Source organism: Antechinus flavipes, chromosome 2, assembly GCF_016432865.1.
Source record: "Antechinus flavipes isolate AdamAnt ecotype Samford, QLD, Australia chromosome 2, AdamAnt_v2, whole genome shotgun sequence".
Classification (NCBI taxonomy): Eukaryota; Metazoa; Chordata; class Mammalia; order Dasyuromorphia; family Dasyuridae; genus Antechinus; species Antechinus flavipes.
Genome location: NC_067399.1, coordinates 220142573 through 220163889, shown reverse-complemented (window position 1 = coordinate 220163889; position 21317 = coordinate 220142573). Strand labels below are relative to the sequence as shown.

Below are 21317 nucleotides of genomic sequence, written 5' to 3'. Positions count from 1 at the left end.
AGAATATATAATTTACATTATATCTTTATCTTATTATTTTGTCTAATTCCCCTCTTAGGAGTATATCAATCCCATATTATAATTTTGCCACAAATATAAATTAAAATTGCAAGGTTTTTTTTCAACAGTTATTTGCATTCTATCATAGTAACTTAGAGATATTCTGGTTCTGTGATATCTATGGTATCAATTATCACTGTTTATATAAATTTGCTATAAAAAGAAAAGGAGAGACATAATTATAACAATATCAAGACCATTTCTCCAAAGACATAGATTGATCTGATAGATACCATAACAGAGGGGAAAACTCCCTTGGTTCTGTTTGATTCTCAGTATAAGTCGTATCTGATAGCCAGTCATGTTGTAAAACTCCTTTTTATTCACAAGGTGTCAAAAGGCAGGCTCAGGATTAAGCAGGTGGAGAAATTTTCTGTTCACAAAGGGAAAAAATACAATGGGAAAACTGAGTCAAGAGGCTATTATTGCTTTATGTCTACCAAAGTCATCCCTTCAACTTTTTCTAGGAACAGACATCCATCTGTGATATCTATGTGCAGTTGTCAGTCTCCAATATATCCCAATTTCTCTTTGACTAGTGGGATGTTGGCTTGATAACACTTCAAGCAGCCATACCTAAATCAAACTCATATCATATTATATCTATTTTCTCACTTTAAGATATTTAAGCTTCAGCACTTTAAAATTTCACATTTTATAATCCTAGATAAATACAAAGTCTCAGGCATCTCACAGATAAGGTTACTTTGAAGAATCTGTGCAACTACCTTCCCACAAATAAATAATAATGATAGTTGTTATTATTTATTATTGTTATGCTCTAAAACAAAATATACCCCATTAAATATTTAAGTTTTCAAATATTTGTTTTCATTATGTTCTTTTAAGAACTCAATTCATAATCTAACTGCATCCAGATTGGAAAAAGAAGTTATTTGATATAATGGTTTCTCATGGTATTTCTGACATTATACCTGTGTTTAAAACATGACATAAAAATTACAAGTCATACAAGTCATACAATTCAGCTGAATATATTTCCAAATTATCTTACATAAAAAATAATTTATTATCATTTTTGATATTTTATACTAATCACATCTAAAACCCATTATAAAGTTATCAAAATACATATAAAAAAACTAACAATAGATAACATTTATATAATATGTTAGACACTGTCAAATACTTCACAATTATTTTATCATTTGATCCTTGCAACAAGCCTGGGAGATGGATATTATTATTAACTTATCTTTACAGATCAGAAAATTGAGTTAAACAGAGATGACTTGCTTAAAGTCAGACAGCATGCAAATTTCTGAGTCTGGAGTATAAATCAGATGTCTTTGCATTTTCAAGCTTTTTTTTTTTTTTTTTTTTTTTTTTTGCATTTGCTGCCACAAGTAATAGTAGAACACATTTTAAATTTATTTCAACTAGGTCAATTCTGAATTTATAACCACAAAATTAAAATCTTAATTTTAAAATTTAGAGCCCATTGTTCACTAGTTTTCAAAAGTTTGAGGTAATGCTTTCACTTTTCCCCCATAAACAAATTTTTAGTTATTTTCTTTCAAAAGTCATCTAGCATCAATTTAGTTCTTTTCATGTTCATAACCTATCCCCACCCTCCCTTTTGCTAAGGTTTTTCAATTTTAGGGATGTAGGGTGTGGTGGGATGGAGGGGATACCAATAGAGATTCCAAGTGGTAGTCCCAATTTGATGCTCACAAAATTTTAAGGACTGGAAAATATGCCTCCATTCTTGAATCCCTAGCCACCTTACTATCTAACCAATTATTCCCTGCAAAGCCCCTACCTTGGATCACTCCCATTATCCACAGGTTTAGCTCCTATTATGTGCTGTTAGATGAAGGCAGAGAAAATCACACAACTGCTCTGACTGGATCCACTATAAATTCATGTTAGACAATCTTAATTGAGCCCTCATTATTGTTAGCCAATCCTACTATACCTGTTTTATCAACTCACTATTCCATTCTCCATGGTGGCTTTTCAAAATCTTTTTCTCTCTCCTCAAGCCTTCCATGACTACTCTTCCATCATCCTCTCAGCTGAGAAACTTGCCTCATATTTTTCTAAAAATATTGTAGCCACTCAATGTGAACTTCTCCCGCATTATTCATATACCTTCTGACACTATCTCCTCCTTCACTCCATCTTATGTGATAAGGTTGTTTTATTCCTTACAAGACTATATCCTCTACCTTTTCAAGAAATCCATTCCATCATGTCTTCTTCAATAGAATGCCCTTTCTGTCACTTATCTCTTATTTTCTCTTTACCTTAAATCACTTATTTTCAACCTCTGCCTTTTTATTTGTTCCTTCCCTATTGCCTACAAATATTCTACAACTCCTTCATCTTGAAAAAACTCTTGTTTATTGTTTCCATTCCCACTATCATCCTTTTTTAAAAATTTTTTTATTTAATGATTACTTTATAATGACAACATTATTCCTTGCACTCGTTTCTTTTCCGATTTTTTTTCCCCCTCCCTCCCTCCACCCCCTCCCCTAGATGGCAAGCAGTCCTCTTTATATGTTGGATATGTTGCAGTATATCCTAGATACAATATATGTTTGCAGAACCGAACAGTTCTCTTGCTGCTTAGGGAGAATTGGATTCAGAAGGTATAAATAACCCGGGAAGAAAAACTAAAATGCAGATAGTTCACATTTGTTTCCCAGTGTTCGTTCTTTGGGTGTAGCTGCTTATGTCCGTCATTTATCAATTGAAACTTAGGTCTCTTTGTCAAAGAAATCCACTTCCATCAAAATATGTCCTCATACAATATCGTTGTCGAAGTGTATAATGATCTCCTGGTTCTGCTCATTTCACTTAGCATCAGTTCATGTAAGTCTCGCCAGTCCTCTCTGTATTCATCCTGCTGGTCATTTCTTACAGAACAATAATATTCCATAACATTCATATACCACAATTTACCCAGCCATTCTCCAATTGATGGGCATCCATTCATTTTCCAGTTTCTAGCCACTACAAATAGGGCTGCTACAAACATTTTGGCACATACAGGTCCCTTTCCCTTCTTTAGTATTTCTTTGGGATATAAGCCCAATAGAAACACTGCTGGATCAAAGGGTATGCACAATTTGATAATTTTTTGGGCATAATTCCAGATTGCTCTCCAGAATGGTTGGATTCGTTCACAACTCCACCAACAATGCATTAGTGTCCCAGTTTTCCCGCATCCCCTCCAACATTCATCATTATTTTTTCCTGTCATCTTAGCCAATCTGACAGGTGTGTTCCCACTATCATCCTATATTTCCTCTGCCCCTTGTGGCTAAACACCTTGAAAAAGCTATCTATAATAGGTGTCTCCACTTTCTGTCCTCTCACTCACTTCTTTATTTCTATTTCTAACTTCATCACTGAACCAAATGTACTCTCCAAAATTACCAATTCAACCAACTGTTGAATTCAGTGATTCTTTCTTAATCCTTGTTCTCCTAGACTTCTTTGCGGCTCTTGACATTATTGATTATCCTCCTCTCTTTCATATTCTTTTCTCTCTAGGTTTTCAGGATACCATTTTTCTCCTGATTTTCTTCCTATTTATCTGACTACTCTTTATCTCTCTTTTTAAAAATAATATTTTATTTTTTTCAAATACATGTAAAGATAGTTTTCAACATTCCTTTTTGTAAGATTTTGTGTTCTGAATTTTTTCCTAAGTTCCTTCCTTAACTCCTTCCTTCCCAAGACAGCAAGCAATCTGGTTATACATATACAATGTTTTAAAATATGTTTCCACAGTTGTCATGTTGTACAAGAAAAATCAGACCAAAAGGGAAAAAAAATGAGAAAAAAAAAGCAAACAAGATGAAAATACTATGATTTAATTCACATTTAGTTTCCATAGTTCTCTCTCTGGATATAGATGGCGTTTTCCATCACAAGTATTTTGGAATTGTATTTGGATAACTGCATTGCTGAGAAGAGTTAAGGCTATCATAGTTGAATATCATATAATCTTACTATTACTACACACAGTGCTCTCCTGTTTCTGCTCACTTCACTTAGCATTAGTTCATGTAAGTCTTTCTAGGCTTTTCTGAAATCATCCTGCTCATCATTTCTATAGAACAATAATATTCCATTACATTACTATACATAATTTATTCAGCCAATCCCCAATAAATAATCTTTCTCAAGCTCCTTTCCTGAATCCTCTTCTAGATTATGCTTTTCAACCAAAAGTATCCCACAGACCTCCTTCCTGGGCGCTCTTCTCTTTTTTAGTTATACTACTTCACTTGGTGACCTTGTTAGCTTCTAGTAAGAAAGAGATTACAATTCTGCCATTCTCTACCTATTGAATGATGTAGGTGCTGTTTTTAGAACAATATTTGTTAAGTTCAAGAATGTCCAAAAGAGAGTTGCCAGAATGATAATTATAGGCTACATAATGTGAGGATCAGTTAAAGAAACTATGTGTGTGTGTGTGTGTATATATATATATATATATATATATATATATATATATATATATATATATACATATATATATATACACATATATATATGTAGTATTTAACTTATACTTTAACATATTTAACATGTATTGGTCAACCTGCCATCTGGGGGAAGGGGTGGGGGGAAGGAGGGAAAAAGTGGAACAAAAGGTTTTGCAATTATCAATGCTGAAAAATTGCCCATGTATATACTTGTAAATAAAACGCTATAATAAATAATAATAATAATAATAAATAAAAGAAACAAAGAATAAAAAGAAACTATGTATATTTGAAAAGAGAAAAAGACTCAAAGAGGACCTTTTAAAAAGTGATTATTTTTCTATTATATTAATAATCAACTATGGAATTAGAATTGAAGATTTTTTTTTTCTTTCTATTTCCTCATTTAGAGACCAATTCATGTAGATCATTCAGACAGTTTCTGAAGGACAAAATTAAAAGAAGAGATTAACCTTATCCTCTGATTTCATGCTCTGCAATCTTCCTTTGTTTAGAGTAATCTACTCAATCTAATCTAGTGTTACATTCTAATCCTAATGAATTGCACTCCTCCATTGCAGTTTAGAGTTACTCAGCTCATGAATGAATTCATTTTCTGGGTAGAAAAGAATTACTTTGTCCAGATTGCTGAAGGAAGATGTCTTTCTTTCTGGATGCTTGCAATATTTTCTTCTTGACTTTGGAGTTTCAGAATTTAGCTATACTATTCCTGAGATCTCTTTTAGAAGATGATCAGAAGACTTTTTCAATTTCTATTTTATCCTATGGTTCTAGAAGATCAGGACAGTTTCCTTAGGTAATTTCTTGAAAGATGATGCCAAGGCTCTTTTTTTTTTGATCATGGCTTTCAAGTACTACAATAAATTTTAAATTATTTCTCCTGGATCTATTTTCCAGATTAGTTGTTTTTCTAATGAGATATTTCACATTTTTTTCTATTTTTTCACTCTTTTGGTTTTGCCTTATTGTATCTTGATTTCTCATAAAGGCATTAGCTTCCATTTGCTGAATTCTAATTTTTAAGTAATTATTTTCCTAGTGAGCTTTTGTATCTCTTTCCCATTTGGCTAATTTTGCTTTTCAAGGCATTTTTCTCATTAATTTTTTGTATTTCCTTTTGGACCACTCTCAATTCTCAATTTTTCCTCTATCTCTTTTACTTGATTTTCAAAATCTCTTTTGAGCTCTTCCATATCCTGACATCAATTTTTTTTTTTTTTCTTGGAAGCTTTGGATACAGGAACTTTGACTTTGTTATCTTCTTCTGAGCATGTGTTTTGATCTTCCTTATCATTATAGTAAATTTCTAGCTTATTACTCAGCTTTTAACTCTGTTAAAATAGGGCTCTGTTTCCAGGATAGAGGGTGCACTCTTCCAAGCTTCAGGATTTTTATGCAGTCCTTTTTGGAAATCCTTCTAGGAATCTGACCACAAACACTCTTTTCTGCCCTGGAGATGTTAGGAGTGTCCCTGCCCCATGGTAGCTGTAAGATTCAGTGTGCTAAAGCCACATAGTCCTTCCTCCATGCTAGTAAAGAGATCTTCTGTGAGCTGAAGTTTCCTGGGGCTGCCACCACACTACTATCCATACCCACTCCCTCTATGCTGGTTTCCCAAGGCTCTCTCACCCTATTGACAAACTTTTCCTACTGTCTTTCCAAGTCTTTGATGTCTCTGTGTTGAGAGATCTAGAAACCACTAGTGCTACTGATGATTCAGAAGTCCTAGGCCTGTTTCTGCTTTGCTGATACAGGGCCTGACCTTGGGCTGGGGCCAGGTCTGTACTAGCACTATCTGCACTAGGACTGGGTGCTAGACTCATCTGGTTCCACAGACCTTTCCTGCTGACTTTGTAAGTTGTCTTCAGCTGGAAAATCTTCTATTCCATCTTTTTGTGTGTTCTGATCCTCTAAAATTTGTTTAGAGTCATTATTTAAAAGAAATTAGAGCAGTCCCTGCTTTCAAATAGCTTACAATCTAATGAGGGAAGAGAGCACAGAAAAGGAAATTGGAAAGGAATGGGAGCAGAGAGTACCCCAATTCAGAGCATGATGATGGTGGGGAAGAAACCAAGCTAGGACACAGTTGGTTGAACTTCTGGGTGGAATTTAAAAGGAAGTTTCAGGAAGAATTATTTTACTTTGCCCTCCAGCCCCAATAAAAATAAAAATTTAAAGCAATTTCAACAAAATATCTGTTCCATGAAATTCAAAGCCAGTGTATTCCCTGAATAAATAATTGTCATTTCCTCTAAGTGCCTCAGATATATACTTGTTATTTGGGACTTTGCTTCTAGCCATTGACTGGCTACAAAATCTGGCACTTAAGTTTCTGGGTAACAACTACAACAACTAATATTTATATAGTACTTATTATGCATTAGATGCTGTGATAAGCATTTTACAAATATTATCTTATTCAATTTGCACAAGTACTTTGCAAAGTAGGTACCATTATTATTCCTACTTTTTAGCTGAGAAAAATAATACGGCAATTAAGTGAATTGCACAATCATGTCTGACTCTGTGAGGTTTTGGTTTTTTGGGGTAAAGATCCTGATGTGGTTTGCCAGTTCCTTTTCCTTTTCCTTTTCATTTTACAGATGAGGAAACTGAGGCAAATACAGTAAGTGACTTAAACAGGGTCAAACCGCTAGTAAGTGTCTGAGGCCAGGTTTGAACTCAAATCTTCCCAATTTTAGACCTTGTCTCACTTAGTTGCTTCTATTTGCTGGATCTCTTGACCCTTTTTAACTGACATAGTTGTAGCCATCTCCAATACTCTTTTACTTAAAAGTAGGAAAGAACAAATTTGGGGTAAAGAACAGAGCTTCATATTCAAAAGTTGCTTGATAATCCAATCAACACTTAAGCTCCTACTATGTGTTCTGCCCTGTGCGAAGTACTGCACTAAGCGTTAAGACATACTATCTCCATGTGGGAAGAGTCCAATGTCTCTCTCCATTCAGAGGCTTATAGTACATCCTCTTATGCATGCAAGAATCCAGGCAGAAAAGAAGAACAGCAAGAGACTTATTGTAGACAGTTGGGACCTTTGGTATGCACCCCAGTTTCCACCATACCACCAATCAGTCAACATGAAAGCCAGAGACCAGAACCGGTTACCAAATGTCAGCAGAGGCTTAGAATTATATCCATCTTCTCCACTATGTACATCCAACCAGTTGCCAAGTCTTCGTGCTTTTCCTTTCACAACCTCTCTCCTTCAGCTCTTTCCCTTTCACTTTTATAGCTACAACTTTTGGTTCAGGAATTATTAACTCTCACATAGATTGCTGCCAAATTATTCTAATCAAGTCACACTGATGACAAAATACCTGGGGTAAATCTGACCATGTGACTCCACTATTCAATCAACTCCACTTTTACACTTCCTTCAAGGATAAACTCCTTTATTGAACTTTTGAAGTTCTATACAACCTGTTCCTCACCTGTTTTTACAGCTTCATTGGACAGTATTCCTGCTCCTGCACTCTGTAAGCCAGCTGAACTGGCCTTCCCTTACAATGCCATATACAACCATCAATTGTATCAGGTGACCATCTACATGGAACTTGCGGAGAAGGTGGGAACGTTGCTATGGGACAAAGCTGAAGTTATAAAAATCCTTCAGCATTTCCTGTGACAGATATGTAGACTGACAAGACAGGGACTGCTAAAATGCCTCTTTCTTCATGGGCTAGGTATAGCTGGTAAAAGCCTCAGCACAGTTTTCACACTTCATGTTATGCAATTTCATATATTTATAATTTATCATTTCCAAGAAAGTCCTGCTCTCTTGGTTCTTCATCATAACATGAAAATGAGTATTCTTCAAGGTTGAATCGATGAAGGACAGACACTGGCAGGTATTATGAAGCCAGAAAAGTGTCTAAAATAGGCCTGTTGGCAGACTGTACATTGTCCATGGATGAGCAGGGGAGAGTCTTCAAATTAAGTCTTAGGTTGATTTGACGGGGGTGAACCCTGAAACTGTCTCCCTTGACTTTTGGGGGGAAGCAATGGGGATGAACTCTGAAACTGTGTCCCCTTTGATCTGTAAAAGAAGGGAACTTCTGAGTCAGAATCCTGAAAAGTCTGGGAAAGCATATCTTCCCAGACAAGTTAAGTGGCTTCATTCAATTGAAGATCTTGGTCAAATCACCCTCCATTGATCTTTTGGGGGTAGCCTGATCCTCTTCAGGAAATTCCAGTTTCTGGGAAAAAGCCTTCAAAATGATTTTATTCACTTGGAGATCTGGGCCTGTTGAGTGACTTGAAACTCCAAGATAAGTATCCAGGCTTGGGAACATTGACTCTTTTCAAATGGAACCAAGCCTTAGACTTCTTATAAAAAGACAATTTTGCACCTCAAATCTTTGCAGAAGTCCAAAGTAGGATTTTATATTTTGCCAAGGAATCTCCCCTCTTGGCACAACTGCCTGCCAGGACTCTTGCCCACTGTGAAGACATTCTCTTTTCAATAATAACCTTTATTATTTCTCTGACAGGACCTCTTGCCACTGAGGAGTCTGTCTTTCTAGCAAAGCTGGCTTCTCAGTGCCAATAAAAATCCCTTTTGCCATTCAGACTTTTCGGGCTCATGAATTCTTTCACATTGGACCTGCGTTTCCAAACAGAGGGGATTCTCACATCAATTCTCTACCACTAGATCTACATCAAATTAACTTTAGGGTCATAGCAATTCTTGAAGAGAGTATACTAAGTCATAGAAGGGCTTGAGTCCTTAAAAGGGTAATTTCTCTGAAACATAAAATATATTTTAATTGCCCTATGAGTTGAGTGCCTTATTCATTGTCATGCTCTGGACTTTTGTCCAATCATTTAAGCTTCCTCTTATTCCCCTTCAGGCAGCAAGAGCTTTTAGGGGAGCTTAGAGCATAGGAAACTTTTAATGATAATATTAATATCTACTGGATATTATTTCAGTTTAATCATTTTTCAGTTTTGTCTGGCTCTTCATGACCCCATTTGGGGTATTCTTGGCAAGGATACTGGAGTGTTTTGTCATTTCCTTCTTCAGCTCATTTGACTGATGAAGAAGCTGAGGCAAACAGAGTTAAGTGATTTGCCCAGGTTGCATAGCTAGAATAAGAAGTAAACAGTAAGTAAGGCCAGATTTTAATTTAGGAAGATAAGTTTTCCTGACTCCAAGCCTGGAACTCTATTCACTTTATTCACTAATGTTGAGGGGTGAGAGATACCCTAATAGCGATGGAGGTCCCCAGGCCAGTGTCGAAGGTTTTGCAAAAAATTTGCAGTCCCAGTCTCCAAGGAGGTCTTTGGCAGAAACAGGTTTATTACACTGAGAAGTCCCTCAATGGGCTAGTTCCTGATTAGGAATAAGCAAAGATTTGAGTGTAAGGCTTTGATTTTTATTTAGCCATTTATGGCCTGGGGCTAAAGAGTGATCTCCAGACAAATTGAGGAAATGGGTGGTAATTATGCCCTAGACCAAGATCTCCAAATAAATTATAGGTAGGGATTATTGTAGGAGTTTGCTCTGGGAATCAAGTAGGAGGGTGGGAATGCTCCCAAAGGTCTGGAGGGTTGAGATTTAGGGTTTTTCCAACCCAGGTCCAAACCCTCCCTCCCCCAAAGATCAGAGGGACACAGTTCCTATTACATCACTATGACACCTAACTTCTCACTGGCTCATATAGTTATGTTATGCTCATATAATCCCTATATTTGTTATGATTGCCTGCCTCTATATTAAGAAGTTACCTGTTGTTTTGGGTAGAACTACAATTTAAATGCTATTTGGTATATTCAGTTAAGGAAACATCTATTGGTATAGATCTGCAACAGTTTTGCAATTTATAGTCTTAGAGAATTGCTGGGGGTTTAGAAAGATCTTAAGTACTTTTCTATTATATATCAGCAATAGTTCTAGAAGTTGACTCTCTATTTACTATGTCAAATTGCCTCCTCAAGTGATTCTGTAGGGAAGCAAAAGTCATCATAACATGAAAATATTCACTGATAAACTAACACCTATAAAATTTGTCCCCACTTAGATGTTCCTGCCTGCTCTGCAACTAGCATTTATTACTTGTCTCTTCCTCCCTGCCCACTACTCATCTTGATGACTTTTGCTTCTCTAGACTGATTTTGTAGGTACTTCAAAACAGAGTGATTGGAATATCAAAAGTTTGTGAGAGGCCCTTGGGGAAAAAGGACAAACCCTTGAATATCTTTACAAAAATTACCCTCTTTATGATCAAGCTGTGAAAGTTAAACATTTAATGAAGGATGTCATATAGTGCCATCATATGATTTTTGTCAGAAAAAATTGTGCCAAAAATTCAACTCCAATTGTTATTCATTCTAAGAATGAGTACATGTTGCAGTAAAAACTAAAATGTTATTAAATAATGTGTAAAATTAGTTTTCATAATTTTAAGCTTCCCATTAAACCTTTCTCCCATAATTTTATTATGAAATATTATTCCTATTTTAAATGAAATCACTTTTAAAAAATCTTTTTCAAGTACTAATTTTCCTTCTATAATTACAGCACCAGTACTTTCTATGTGTCAAGCATAGCTAGGAAGGAGCATATTCAAAGTCTTGAGTTAATATTGAAGAGGGCAAATGGGATGATGGGGGTAGGAGAAGGATATGGGTAGATATACAAAAAAGGAGATGGGTTTGATTATGAGCAGAGAACATGATGAAATCCTTCATACTTGTGACCTGTGCCTTCTTTCTCTCTGAGTATGTTGGCTGAACCATGATAGCCTAAGCAACTTCAATTATGACTCACCAAGCAAATCCCATATTCTTTATTGTATGTGTAGCACATAAAATTGTTTTCCAAGTTCAAAGTACTCTGTGATCTGCCTCCATTCGAAAACATAAGGAAGACTCCTGCTTAGATATGATTACCTTTTTATCTCTAGTCAGAGGATAAATTTTAATTAAGACAAAAAACATTTAAATGATATATTATAGTAAAAAACTGCAGTAGAATGTTCACCCTCCTAATTAATCTGGTGTACACTCTTCTACAAATATTTACAGTAAGGAGAGTAGGCATGCATTGGGATCACATATTAAGAGTAGCTGTAGGAAACAGGTGGACTTAGGGTACATGTGTGGATGATTATCTCGTGATTTCGACACTGCAGAACTACCATGTTTTCTGGTGATATCACTGTGCTGATCTGATTGGGTCTGTTCTCTGATTGGTGTGACATCTCCTTTGATTACTCTGCTCCTCTTCAGCTGGGCATTATTCTACTGGTTTCCACTGGCATCACACTGGCTAATTGCATATAGGTAAGTAATCTTTTCTTTGTTTACCAGTTTTTGGACTTCATCTCTTCAAGGTAATCTGCTGATCATCAGCTATTAGTATAGTGGCTAGAACTTCTGCTTGAAAAAGATGAACTCATAGTTCAGTCATATTGCTAAGAAAAACCTGGCATAGTATCCTCAGGTCAATATTAGATCTTTTTCTAGATGCAGAATGTATTTTCTGTCCAAAGTCTATTGGGATAGTAAAGATCAGAGATTAATAATTATAATAGTTTACATGTGCTCATGCCAGACATTGTGCTAAGTGTTTTATAATCATTGAATCCTCATGACAATCTTGGATCAAAAGTGCTATTATATCCCCATTTCACAGATGGGGTAATTGAGTCAAAGATTAAGTGACTTGTCCAAAATCATGCAGCTAGTAAGTCTCTGAGGTTAGATTTCAAGTCAGTTTTTCCTGACCTCTAGCACTCTGGACACTGCACTTCCCTCCAGAGAGGGCAGTGACTGCCTTGGAAACAGTGCTATGCTGGGGAACCTGTTTTCAAAACCTGCCTCTGGCAAGTAACTTGAGGCTCTGAGCCTGGTTTCCTTTTCTGTAAAACTGCAGTAATATATGTATTACATCATAGGATGGCTATAGATACGCTATCTTTTAATCTGTACAGGGCTCCTGAAATGCTATTGCTTTTTATAGTCTTAGCCATAGTCGACACTTAATACATGTCTTTTGAATTGAATTTAGTCAAATCCTATCATTTTACAGAAATCTGAAGCTCCTTCGGATAAAGGGATTTGACCAATATAATTTAGTTAGTGGCAGAGCTAAGGCTGAAATTCAGGGCTTTTGATTCCCAATCTGATATAGGGGAAAGAATCCTGGATTGAACCCTTTTCTAAGCCTGATTCTGCTTCTTTCTACCTGTTGATCTATTTTACTCTTCCAATCCTCTGTTTCTTAGTCTGTAATATGAGTCAGACGAAATGACCTCTGCCTTTCTTAGGGTAGCTTGGCACAGTGAACCAAGTCCTGGGCCTGGAGTAAGGAAGGGCCGAGTTTAAATTCGACCTTAATTGTGTAATTCTGAGCAAGTCATTTAATCCTTTTTGCCTCAGTTTCTCCATCTGTAAAATGAGATGGAGAAGGAAATGACAAACCACTCCACTATCTTTGCCAAGAAAGCCCCAAATGGGGTCACAAAGAGTAACAACAACAACAACTGAAATGACTAAACAACACTTCTAGCTCTAAATATAGGATCATTGTCTTTTTCCTTGATATCACAAATGCCGCTAGTCTAGTTTAGGCTCTGAATTCAAACTTTGTCTCTTCTGCAGCTGGAGACTGAGGATCTCCTTCTGTCAGAGAAAGAGAGAGAGAGAGAGACACACAGAGACAGAGAGAGAGAGAGAGAGAGAGAGAGAGAGAGAAAGACAGAGATAAATAGACAAATAGAGACAGAGACAGAGAGGAGGAAGTAGGAGAAAGAGGTTTTGTGTGTATGTGTGTGTGTGCTGGGCCTGGAATCAAGAAGACCTAAATTCAAATCCAGCCTCAGACACTTACTAGCTATCATTAGTCCTTGCTTTTATTAATATGGGGGAAAAAAAATTGCAAACCACTGCAGTTATCTTTGCTAAGAAAACCTCATGAACAACATGATCCATGGGATCACGAAGAGTCAGACATGACTGAATAACCACGTGTGCCTTATTTCAACGTTCATGACACTTCCATCACGGAGACACTTGTATATGCGGAAGACCAATTTCAATGTTCAGCTTTCGAGAAGACACCTATAAGTGAATGTGTGGGTGCATTTCGATGTTTATGAGAATTCCATCAAGGTGAGAGCTCCTTTGGTCTTCGGGCTTTTCCAAGAGAAGGTTTCATTCTACTTTTATAGGAAAGGAAATACACTCGGTTCCTTTAAGAGCGTCTGCCTACTAGCACTGAAGCGAGACTCAGGAAAAGCCTGGGGCATTTGGGGACCTGGACAATACCGTATTAAAAGGATTGTCTTGCGTCACGCTCCTCCCCAGCCAATCAGAATGGAATCTCGAGGCACGCATTACTAAGGCGACGGGAGAGACGCCTCTCGGTAAAGAGTGAACTGCAGCTTCGCCCTAGAGGTTGTGACCCCTCGCGGCTTCCTTATCTCGCCCACTCCTCCCGGTAGCCCGGGTAACAGGCCTCTAGTCCGTCCAGAATCCGCTAGCTGGAAGGGAGGTCGGAGCTGTCAAGGGCTCACGGGGACGACGAAGATGGCGGCGGGAAAGGCGGCGGTCGGGGGGACCCCCTTCTCGGCAGCCGGGAAACTATAACATGACTCCTTCTCCGCCCGCCGCGTCCCAGTCCCAGGAACTCTGACCCCGCACGGCCGTGGGCCCCGAATAACGGGCAAAGTTGGTGTCGTGGTGCTGGTGGTGACATCATCCGCTCAGGTGAGGGGATGCGCAGGGCGGGGGGAACGGGCGGATTATCCGCTGAAGCAATGTTTATAAACACTGAGTGGAGCAGCCACAGCGTTCGTAGAAATGGCCTTGGAAGCCCCTCTCGGGTTGAACCTCCTTCTCGGGCATGCGGGGCCGTGGGCTAGGCGGGCGTCCGGCACACTCCTGGCGAGGGCTGTCCAAACGCGGAAGAGCAGCCAACCGGAAAGAGATGGAGTGAATGCATCCGGCTCCTTAACTTGTCCAGACTTGCAGGATCGATGGAGCACCCTGGGCCTGGCTTGTTGCAACTGGGCGTTGTTACCTTCGTGCTGCGCCTCTCTTAAGTGCACTTTGTCCTTCTGCCCGCCCCTCTACCTCCTCAAATTCCTTCCAGACTCAAGTTGTTGTGCCATAGAGCTTCTGGAAGCCTTTGCCTGATCCCCTTAGTTGTGAGGACTCTCTTCCTCTCCAAACTAGCATTTTCGTTCAACCAGCATTTTTTTTTAAGCTTTAATTGTGCCAGGCACTTACTAGATGCCGAGACCACAAAGATCAAAGACAAAATTAAGTCTGCCCAGTGGGAGCTTACATTCTTTTGGAAACGGGAAGTCTTTTCACTCCTCCCATCCCCGTTGAAATTGTAAATTATGTGAGGGCAGGGATTGTCGATTTTGTCATAGTGCTCTGAGGGTCTAGAGCAGATTTCCTTGCAATCGGCACTCAAGTGTTTGTTGAATTTGGCTGCATGGATTTAGTTGGAAGCTTCTATCCATTTTCGAATGAGATGAATAGGATTCTGTAGAAGATTATATTCATTTTAAACTGCCTGATCTGAAGTGCTGTGGAAAATTATACCTATTCATTCTTCATAACACAATATACAAGTTCACATATACAAGGTGCAAGTGATGGGTACAGAATACAGTTGCTCAGAAAAAAAAATCTGAGGGGATTAGTGGACTGCAAGGTCAATGAGTCAACATTGTGATTTTAATCTAATCTTGCGTTAGCACTTAGGACTGCCACGAGAGAGACAAGGTGTTTAGGAATAGGAAAGTGATGGTTACTTAGAGGGCGGGATGTTTTGGGAACCAGGGCAAAACCAGTATCATATAAGGCTTCCAAATCTTTATGGGAATTAATTGGAAAACTGGTACTTTGCCTTAGAAGAAAAGACCCTTTAAGCAGAATGTAATACTTAAACATAACTATTTGAAAGACGTAGATTAGACTTGGCGATCTAGATTTGGGAAGGATCTAAATCTGTGGGTTGAACTTGTAAATAGGCAAATTTAAAATTGAGACTTAATATCAGATTTAGGGTTAATGTCAAAATTTCCTAGCAATTAGCATTCTTAGACTGGGTTACCTTAGGAGGGTGTAGATTCTCTTTTGCTGTTCATGCAAAATATTAGATGATTGAGCAATAAATAAGCATTTTATTAAACACTTGGCATGTGTAACTCATTGCAATAGTAATACAAAAACAAAATTGGAAAAGATCGCTGAAGTTTATTTTATGGTGGATTGTTATTTAGGGGTGGCTTGGACTAAATGGATTTTGAAATCTCTTTAAAGCCTTGTATTTATTCAGTGACTTAACCTGTTGAAATGCATCATTTATTTAAGAGCTGTGTCACTTAGTGTGACATCAGATGAACTTTTTTGGGTGGGACTTTAAAGGCACACACATTGGTTCCCCCATCTTGGAAAGCACTGGGAATTATGCTAAAAGATAATTAAAATGACCATACCATTTGACTTAAGAGATCCTGCTGGTAGTAATATACTCCAAGGAGGTGGAAGACATGAAGAAAATTCTTCCATCAGAGTGAAGAAAAAACATTTATATGAGCACTTTTAGTGGTAACAAGGAATTAAGGGGAAAAAAGGTAGCCACTAATTGGAATAATTAGCCAAAACATTGTAGATTAATATAATGTTATGTTCCTGGGCTATAAAATGGATATATGTAAATACATTAATCAGTGGAATTAGTATTAGATAGACAGCATACAGAACCAAATGAACTGTTAGGTAATAGTGTTCAAAAATGCTAAGACCCCTGTCAGAACTATTTGATAAAAACTATTGGGAAAATTGGTCAGCAGTTTGGCAAAAGTTTAAACCAATGCCTCACATTGTGTACCAAGATTAGTTCTATATAGACATATGACCTATACATAAAAGGTCATGTCATAAGCAAATTCCAGAGCCATAAAATATGTAGGTTTTTGCTTCCCAAGATCTGGTGTTTTTGAGATATTGTTCCTTTTCTGGGAGCTGAGACTAGAGTCTCTCAATGAATTTGACATAGTTCTAGAATCTAAAGGGATGGTTGGGGAACAGTGAGAAAAGGAAATTGTAATCAATATAAACCTATGGTCCTATAAAGAGCCACAAATCTGTATCAACAACAAGTTACACCAGCCTAACCTCATTTCTCTTTTGACAGGATTACAGCATATTTAAATCTTAGTAAAGAATTTCATAGTTTCTCATGCCAACCTCATATTCAAGATGAAAAGATCTGAGCTAAGGTGATGTTATCAATAGGAACATTCAAAAGCACTTGTATGATTAGGTTTATAGAAAAGTTATTAATGGCTGCAGATCAGCTTACAAGCTTTCTGGGGCAGTGACCCAGAGTTCTATATACTTTTCTCTCTGCTTTTTATAATTTTTAACAATGACTTAGTTGAAGATTTACTTAAAATGATTGTCAAATTTATAAACAATACATGCATTGTTAGAAGGAATACGTTGAATGATCTGAATCTTGATCTTGATCAAGGATCTGAAAAGATCTTGATATATTAGCAGAGGTCCTCAAACTTTTTAAATAGGGGGCCAGCTTACTGTCCCTCAGACTGTTGGAGGGCCTGACTACAGTAAAAACAAAAACTTTGTTTTGTGTTCCTTTAAATAAAGAAACTTCATAGCCCTGGGTGAGGGGGATAAATGTCCTCAGCTGCCGCATCTGGCCCAAAGGCCATAGTTTGAGGACCCCTGATAGCCTGAATATAATATGACATTTAATATCAAATTTTTTTCACTTATATATTTTTTTAAAAATCATTTTTACAAGTATAGTAGGGGCACTGTAACTAGATAACATCTTGTTTGAAAAAAAGATTTGGATTTTTTAGTGGAAACAAGTTTAGAATTGAGTTAACATTTCTGACTTTGAAAACAATGACAAAAAAAGTCAATGTCATCTTAGACTACATTGCAGGATATAATGTTTAGAATGAGAGAGATATACTCAGTTCTGGTCAGAGAAATGTCAAATTTGACATTTTAGGAAAGATATTGAAAACTGGAGTGTGTCCAAAGAAAGATAGTAACTCAGACCATCTGGTCAGAAAAGAACTGGTTGAGGGAATTGGGGATGATTAATGCAGATAAAAGAAGATTTATTGGGTGATACAGAATTATGACTTTAGAGCTGAAAAGGGGGTCTTAAGAGGTCACCTAGTACAATCAGTTCTCTTATAGTAATTGAAAAGTTGTCTAGTGGAAGAAGGATTAGAATTATTCTGATTGTCTCCTGAGGACAGAGCTAGGAAAAGTCTTCAGAAGTTGGAGAGGCAGATTTTGGCCTGATGCGAGGTACAATTTTCTAAAAGTTAGTATTATCCACAAATGGAATTGTCTGTTTTAGGAGGTAATAGGGATGAGGGAAAGTTTTTTCCCAATTAGATTTCCTTTGTGCTCTTGGTCTATAATGGGAGACTTGTTGGCAGTATCAGAAATGAGGATTCTACTTTAGACCTAAATTTAATTAGATTCTCTCAGAAGTCCTTTCCAATTCTAAGGATTTGTGATTCTGTATATTAGTGATAGTTGAAGTCATTATAATAGACTTTATAATAGATGAGTTCTAAAAATATAGAGTTTGAAAGCAGATGGCATAAAGCAGAGAATAAAACATAAATTCATATCCATTTATTTTTTTCCAGCCATTCAACTCTTTGTGACCCCATTTGAGGTTTTTTTGACATTTGCCAATAAGATTTGCCATTTCTTTCTCCACTCTTCTTTACAGATGTGAAAACTGTCAAACAAGGCTGAACTCAGAAGTGTCTGAGAGTGGATTTGAACTCAGAAAGATGAAGCCTTTCATTCCAAACCTAGCATTTTATCTTATGTGTCACCTAGCTACCCATCCACATTTAGAATTGGGAATTAATTCAGTTGAAAAGAAAAAGCAGTATAGCCTATGAAAAAAACAGGACTATGTATCAAGAAATCCAGTGGAAGAAATTTTCAAAGAATTAGATCTTTGATGAATACCACAGGACTCTGAGGTCCTTTCTTCTTAGGAAGTCCTCATGATGCATGGTGTGATGGTGTTGAATATTGCAAAGAAGTCAGGAAACGAAGAACTAATTTATTAATTTATTTGAATTTATTAAAATAACATTTTCCTGCCATTACTCTGTCATTGGGTATATAGACTTGTTTTTGTCTTTTGCTGTTATAAACAAAACACCCATAAATAACCCTGCACACATTTCTTTTTTTATTTTTGTGATTATAATACTGGCAGAAGGATTGTTGGGTTATAGGGTTTGAGTACTCACATCTGAAGCTGCAGGACCTTGATGACCTTTCTTTCTGAAGAGTCTTTATGATGCAGGAACAGTATCCATGATGGATGAATCTCTCCTCTATTCAATTACCCTGACTTTTTCCAAGACACGATATTTCTGAAGGATCACTAGCTCAGCTAGGTTTTCTTTTTTCTAGGGTTTGATGCCTTGGCTAGACGATCCAGTTTATTTCTGAGCTGGAAACGAGCAGCTCACTTGATAGCTGTTCTGGATGTTCACCAGGACTCTGTTGCTGTTGGAATAGGAAGGGCAATTACTGTGTAGTGATTGACTGATGGGCTGGAAGGCTACTGCCAAGATCTGCTGGACAGGTAGTTTGGATTCTGGGTTGTTCTCAGAGTGCAGTGTTTTCTCTGGTCTCTTGAGCTGACTCTTTTATTGGTAGCCTCTGTCTTTTAATGCCTTTAGTCGATATCTTTGATGGAGGATGCTGAGCTCTTTTTAAACTGGAGTACTACAGAAATCTTTCTGCTAAGGCAATAACCCTGAACTTAGGATCAGTTAGAAGCTTCTTTCTTTGAATTTTGTTTGTCACCTATAGGTAGGATATGGAAGAAGTCTTTCTATTTCCATTTGATGCAGTTGCTTCATTTTGAAGTCACATCCTTTTATAGTTCCACTTCATATCCTTTTTTTTTCCTTTCGTAGGCTCAGTAAAGTAGTATGAACTACTTTATAAATTTAAGATCTTTATAATTGATCAGTTTCTTCTGATCTACAGACCATTTGATTTTGTAGGAAATTTATGGGCTATAAATTGACCTTGAAATAGTTAGATGTCAAAATATTACAAAGGGCAAAAATAAATGTTAGTTTATTTTGTTTTATAAAGTCATTTTAAGAATCCATTATGGTTTTCAGCTTTTTGTTCTTTAGCATTTGTAAGCTTTTGCCTTGTTAATGTTTGTTATTAATTATTAAATAAATGAATTTGGTTTGTACAGTTTTATAAAAGAAATATGAAACTATATAAATTTTAAGAATGAATATGAAACAAAGAATCCAGCTCCATTAGCTTTTGGAAATGGCACTTTGCTCAGTAGACTTGTATCATGTTTAAAAACAACAACCAAAAAACACCTGGGAATGCTTTCTAATTTTAGAGATGTGCTATGGTTTCTTCGGAAATTGATTTTAGAATCCAGAAAAAATAAATTCTCTATATTTTAACTGTTTCTAGGATTATTCTGCTTAACTTTGTCAAAATTTTGAATGTCTAATAAATTACTTATTATTCTAAATAGCTAAATAGAAGCTTTAGAAAAGCTTTAAGTTTGTGCTACTTTGTAAATGAATTTTCCCCCTCTTTAAAGTATTTTATATGAATTTATGCTATCAGTTTATTATAGTATTGGAAGAATTTGATTTTTTTTTTGAGTCATGGCCAATATAGAGCATTCATAAAAATTTGATAGGTCAGCTAGATATAAATGGAAGAAAATTAATCTGTGACTTACAGTGCAACTACAGTATTCTTTTTGATTTTCACGATACATTTATAACTTGCTATCATTAGTAACAATCATGATGGAAGTAATTGGTGATTCCAAGGAACTGAGCAATTATATAATGTGTTTTCTACATGAATCAGAAAAACTACTGGTTGAATTCACAATAATTTTTGTGGGACTTTTGAAATCCTAAAAATGCAAGTTGCTAATGTCCTAAGGACTAATGCTTATGAATGAGCATGAGTTTTTGTAATTAATATAATAAAAAGTATGTTAATAAATTCCTTTTTCCCACTAATTTTCTTTGTAGTACACATCTAGAGATGTAAAGTTTCTTGAATTTTTGAAATCGTAAAACAAATATCTTTTCCGTTCTTTTCAGTAAATGATAGAAATTTGGTAGAAATGAAATCCATATAGTAGTTTTTTTTAAAGCATTCTTTTGAATGATTGTTAACAATTTTTTGAACAAAGTTTTTAGATCTGTTTCTCATGTTTAATGAAGACTTTAGAAAGAGAACAGTTAGTTAAGAGCATGACATCAGAGAACAGGACTTCGATTCTGAACTACTGTGTAAAATAAAGGGATTGACAGGTTCCTGGTCAAGGATGGAGTTTCTCTTACAAGGGCTGATAAGGATGTATTTGTCTGGAATCTTGAAAACTGAAGGGACTACTATTCTGAAAGGGAAAGGAGCTGGGAGCAAACTGACAAAAAAATGACGCAAATCTTCTAGAGTTAAGGAGTTGATAGTTCCATATTTGGGATAAGAAAGCATCTAGAAGAAGACTTTGGGGATGATGGAAAAACCTTGAGCTCATGTCATATGAGGATCATTTGAAGAAACTGGGAATGTTTAACTCTGATGAGACTAAAGAGAGACTTAGATGTCTTAAATGTATATGATGCTTTTAGGTTTGCAAAATGCTATATATATATATATATATTATCTCATTTAATCCTCACAGCAACCCTATAG

The 21317-nt window shown here is 36.5% G+C and overlaps 1 protein-coding gene across 1 annotated transcript in view; it reads left to right on the top strand.

Annotated features, from left to right (window-relative positions):
• Positions 1-13319: 13319 nt before the first annotated feature.
• Positions 13320-21317, top strand: part of LCLAT1 (lysocardiolipin acyltransferase 1) — a 119448-nt gene continuing 111450 nt past the window's right edge. Inside the window, exon 1 of the mRNA XM_051976200.1 lies at positions 13320-14279. The gene's annotated coding sequence lies outside the window, so the exon portion shown is untranslated. The remainder of the gene's footprint in view (positions 14280-21317) is intronic.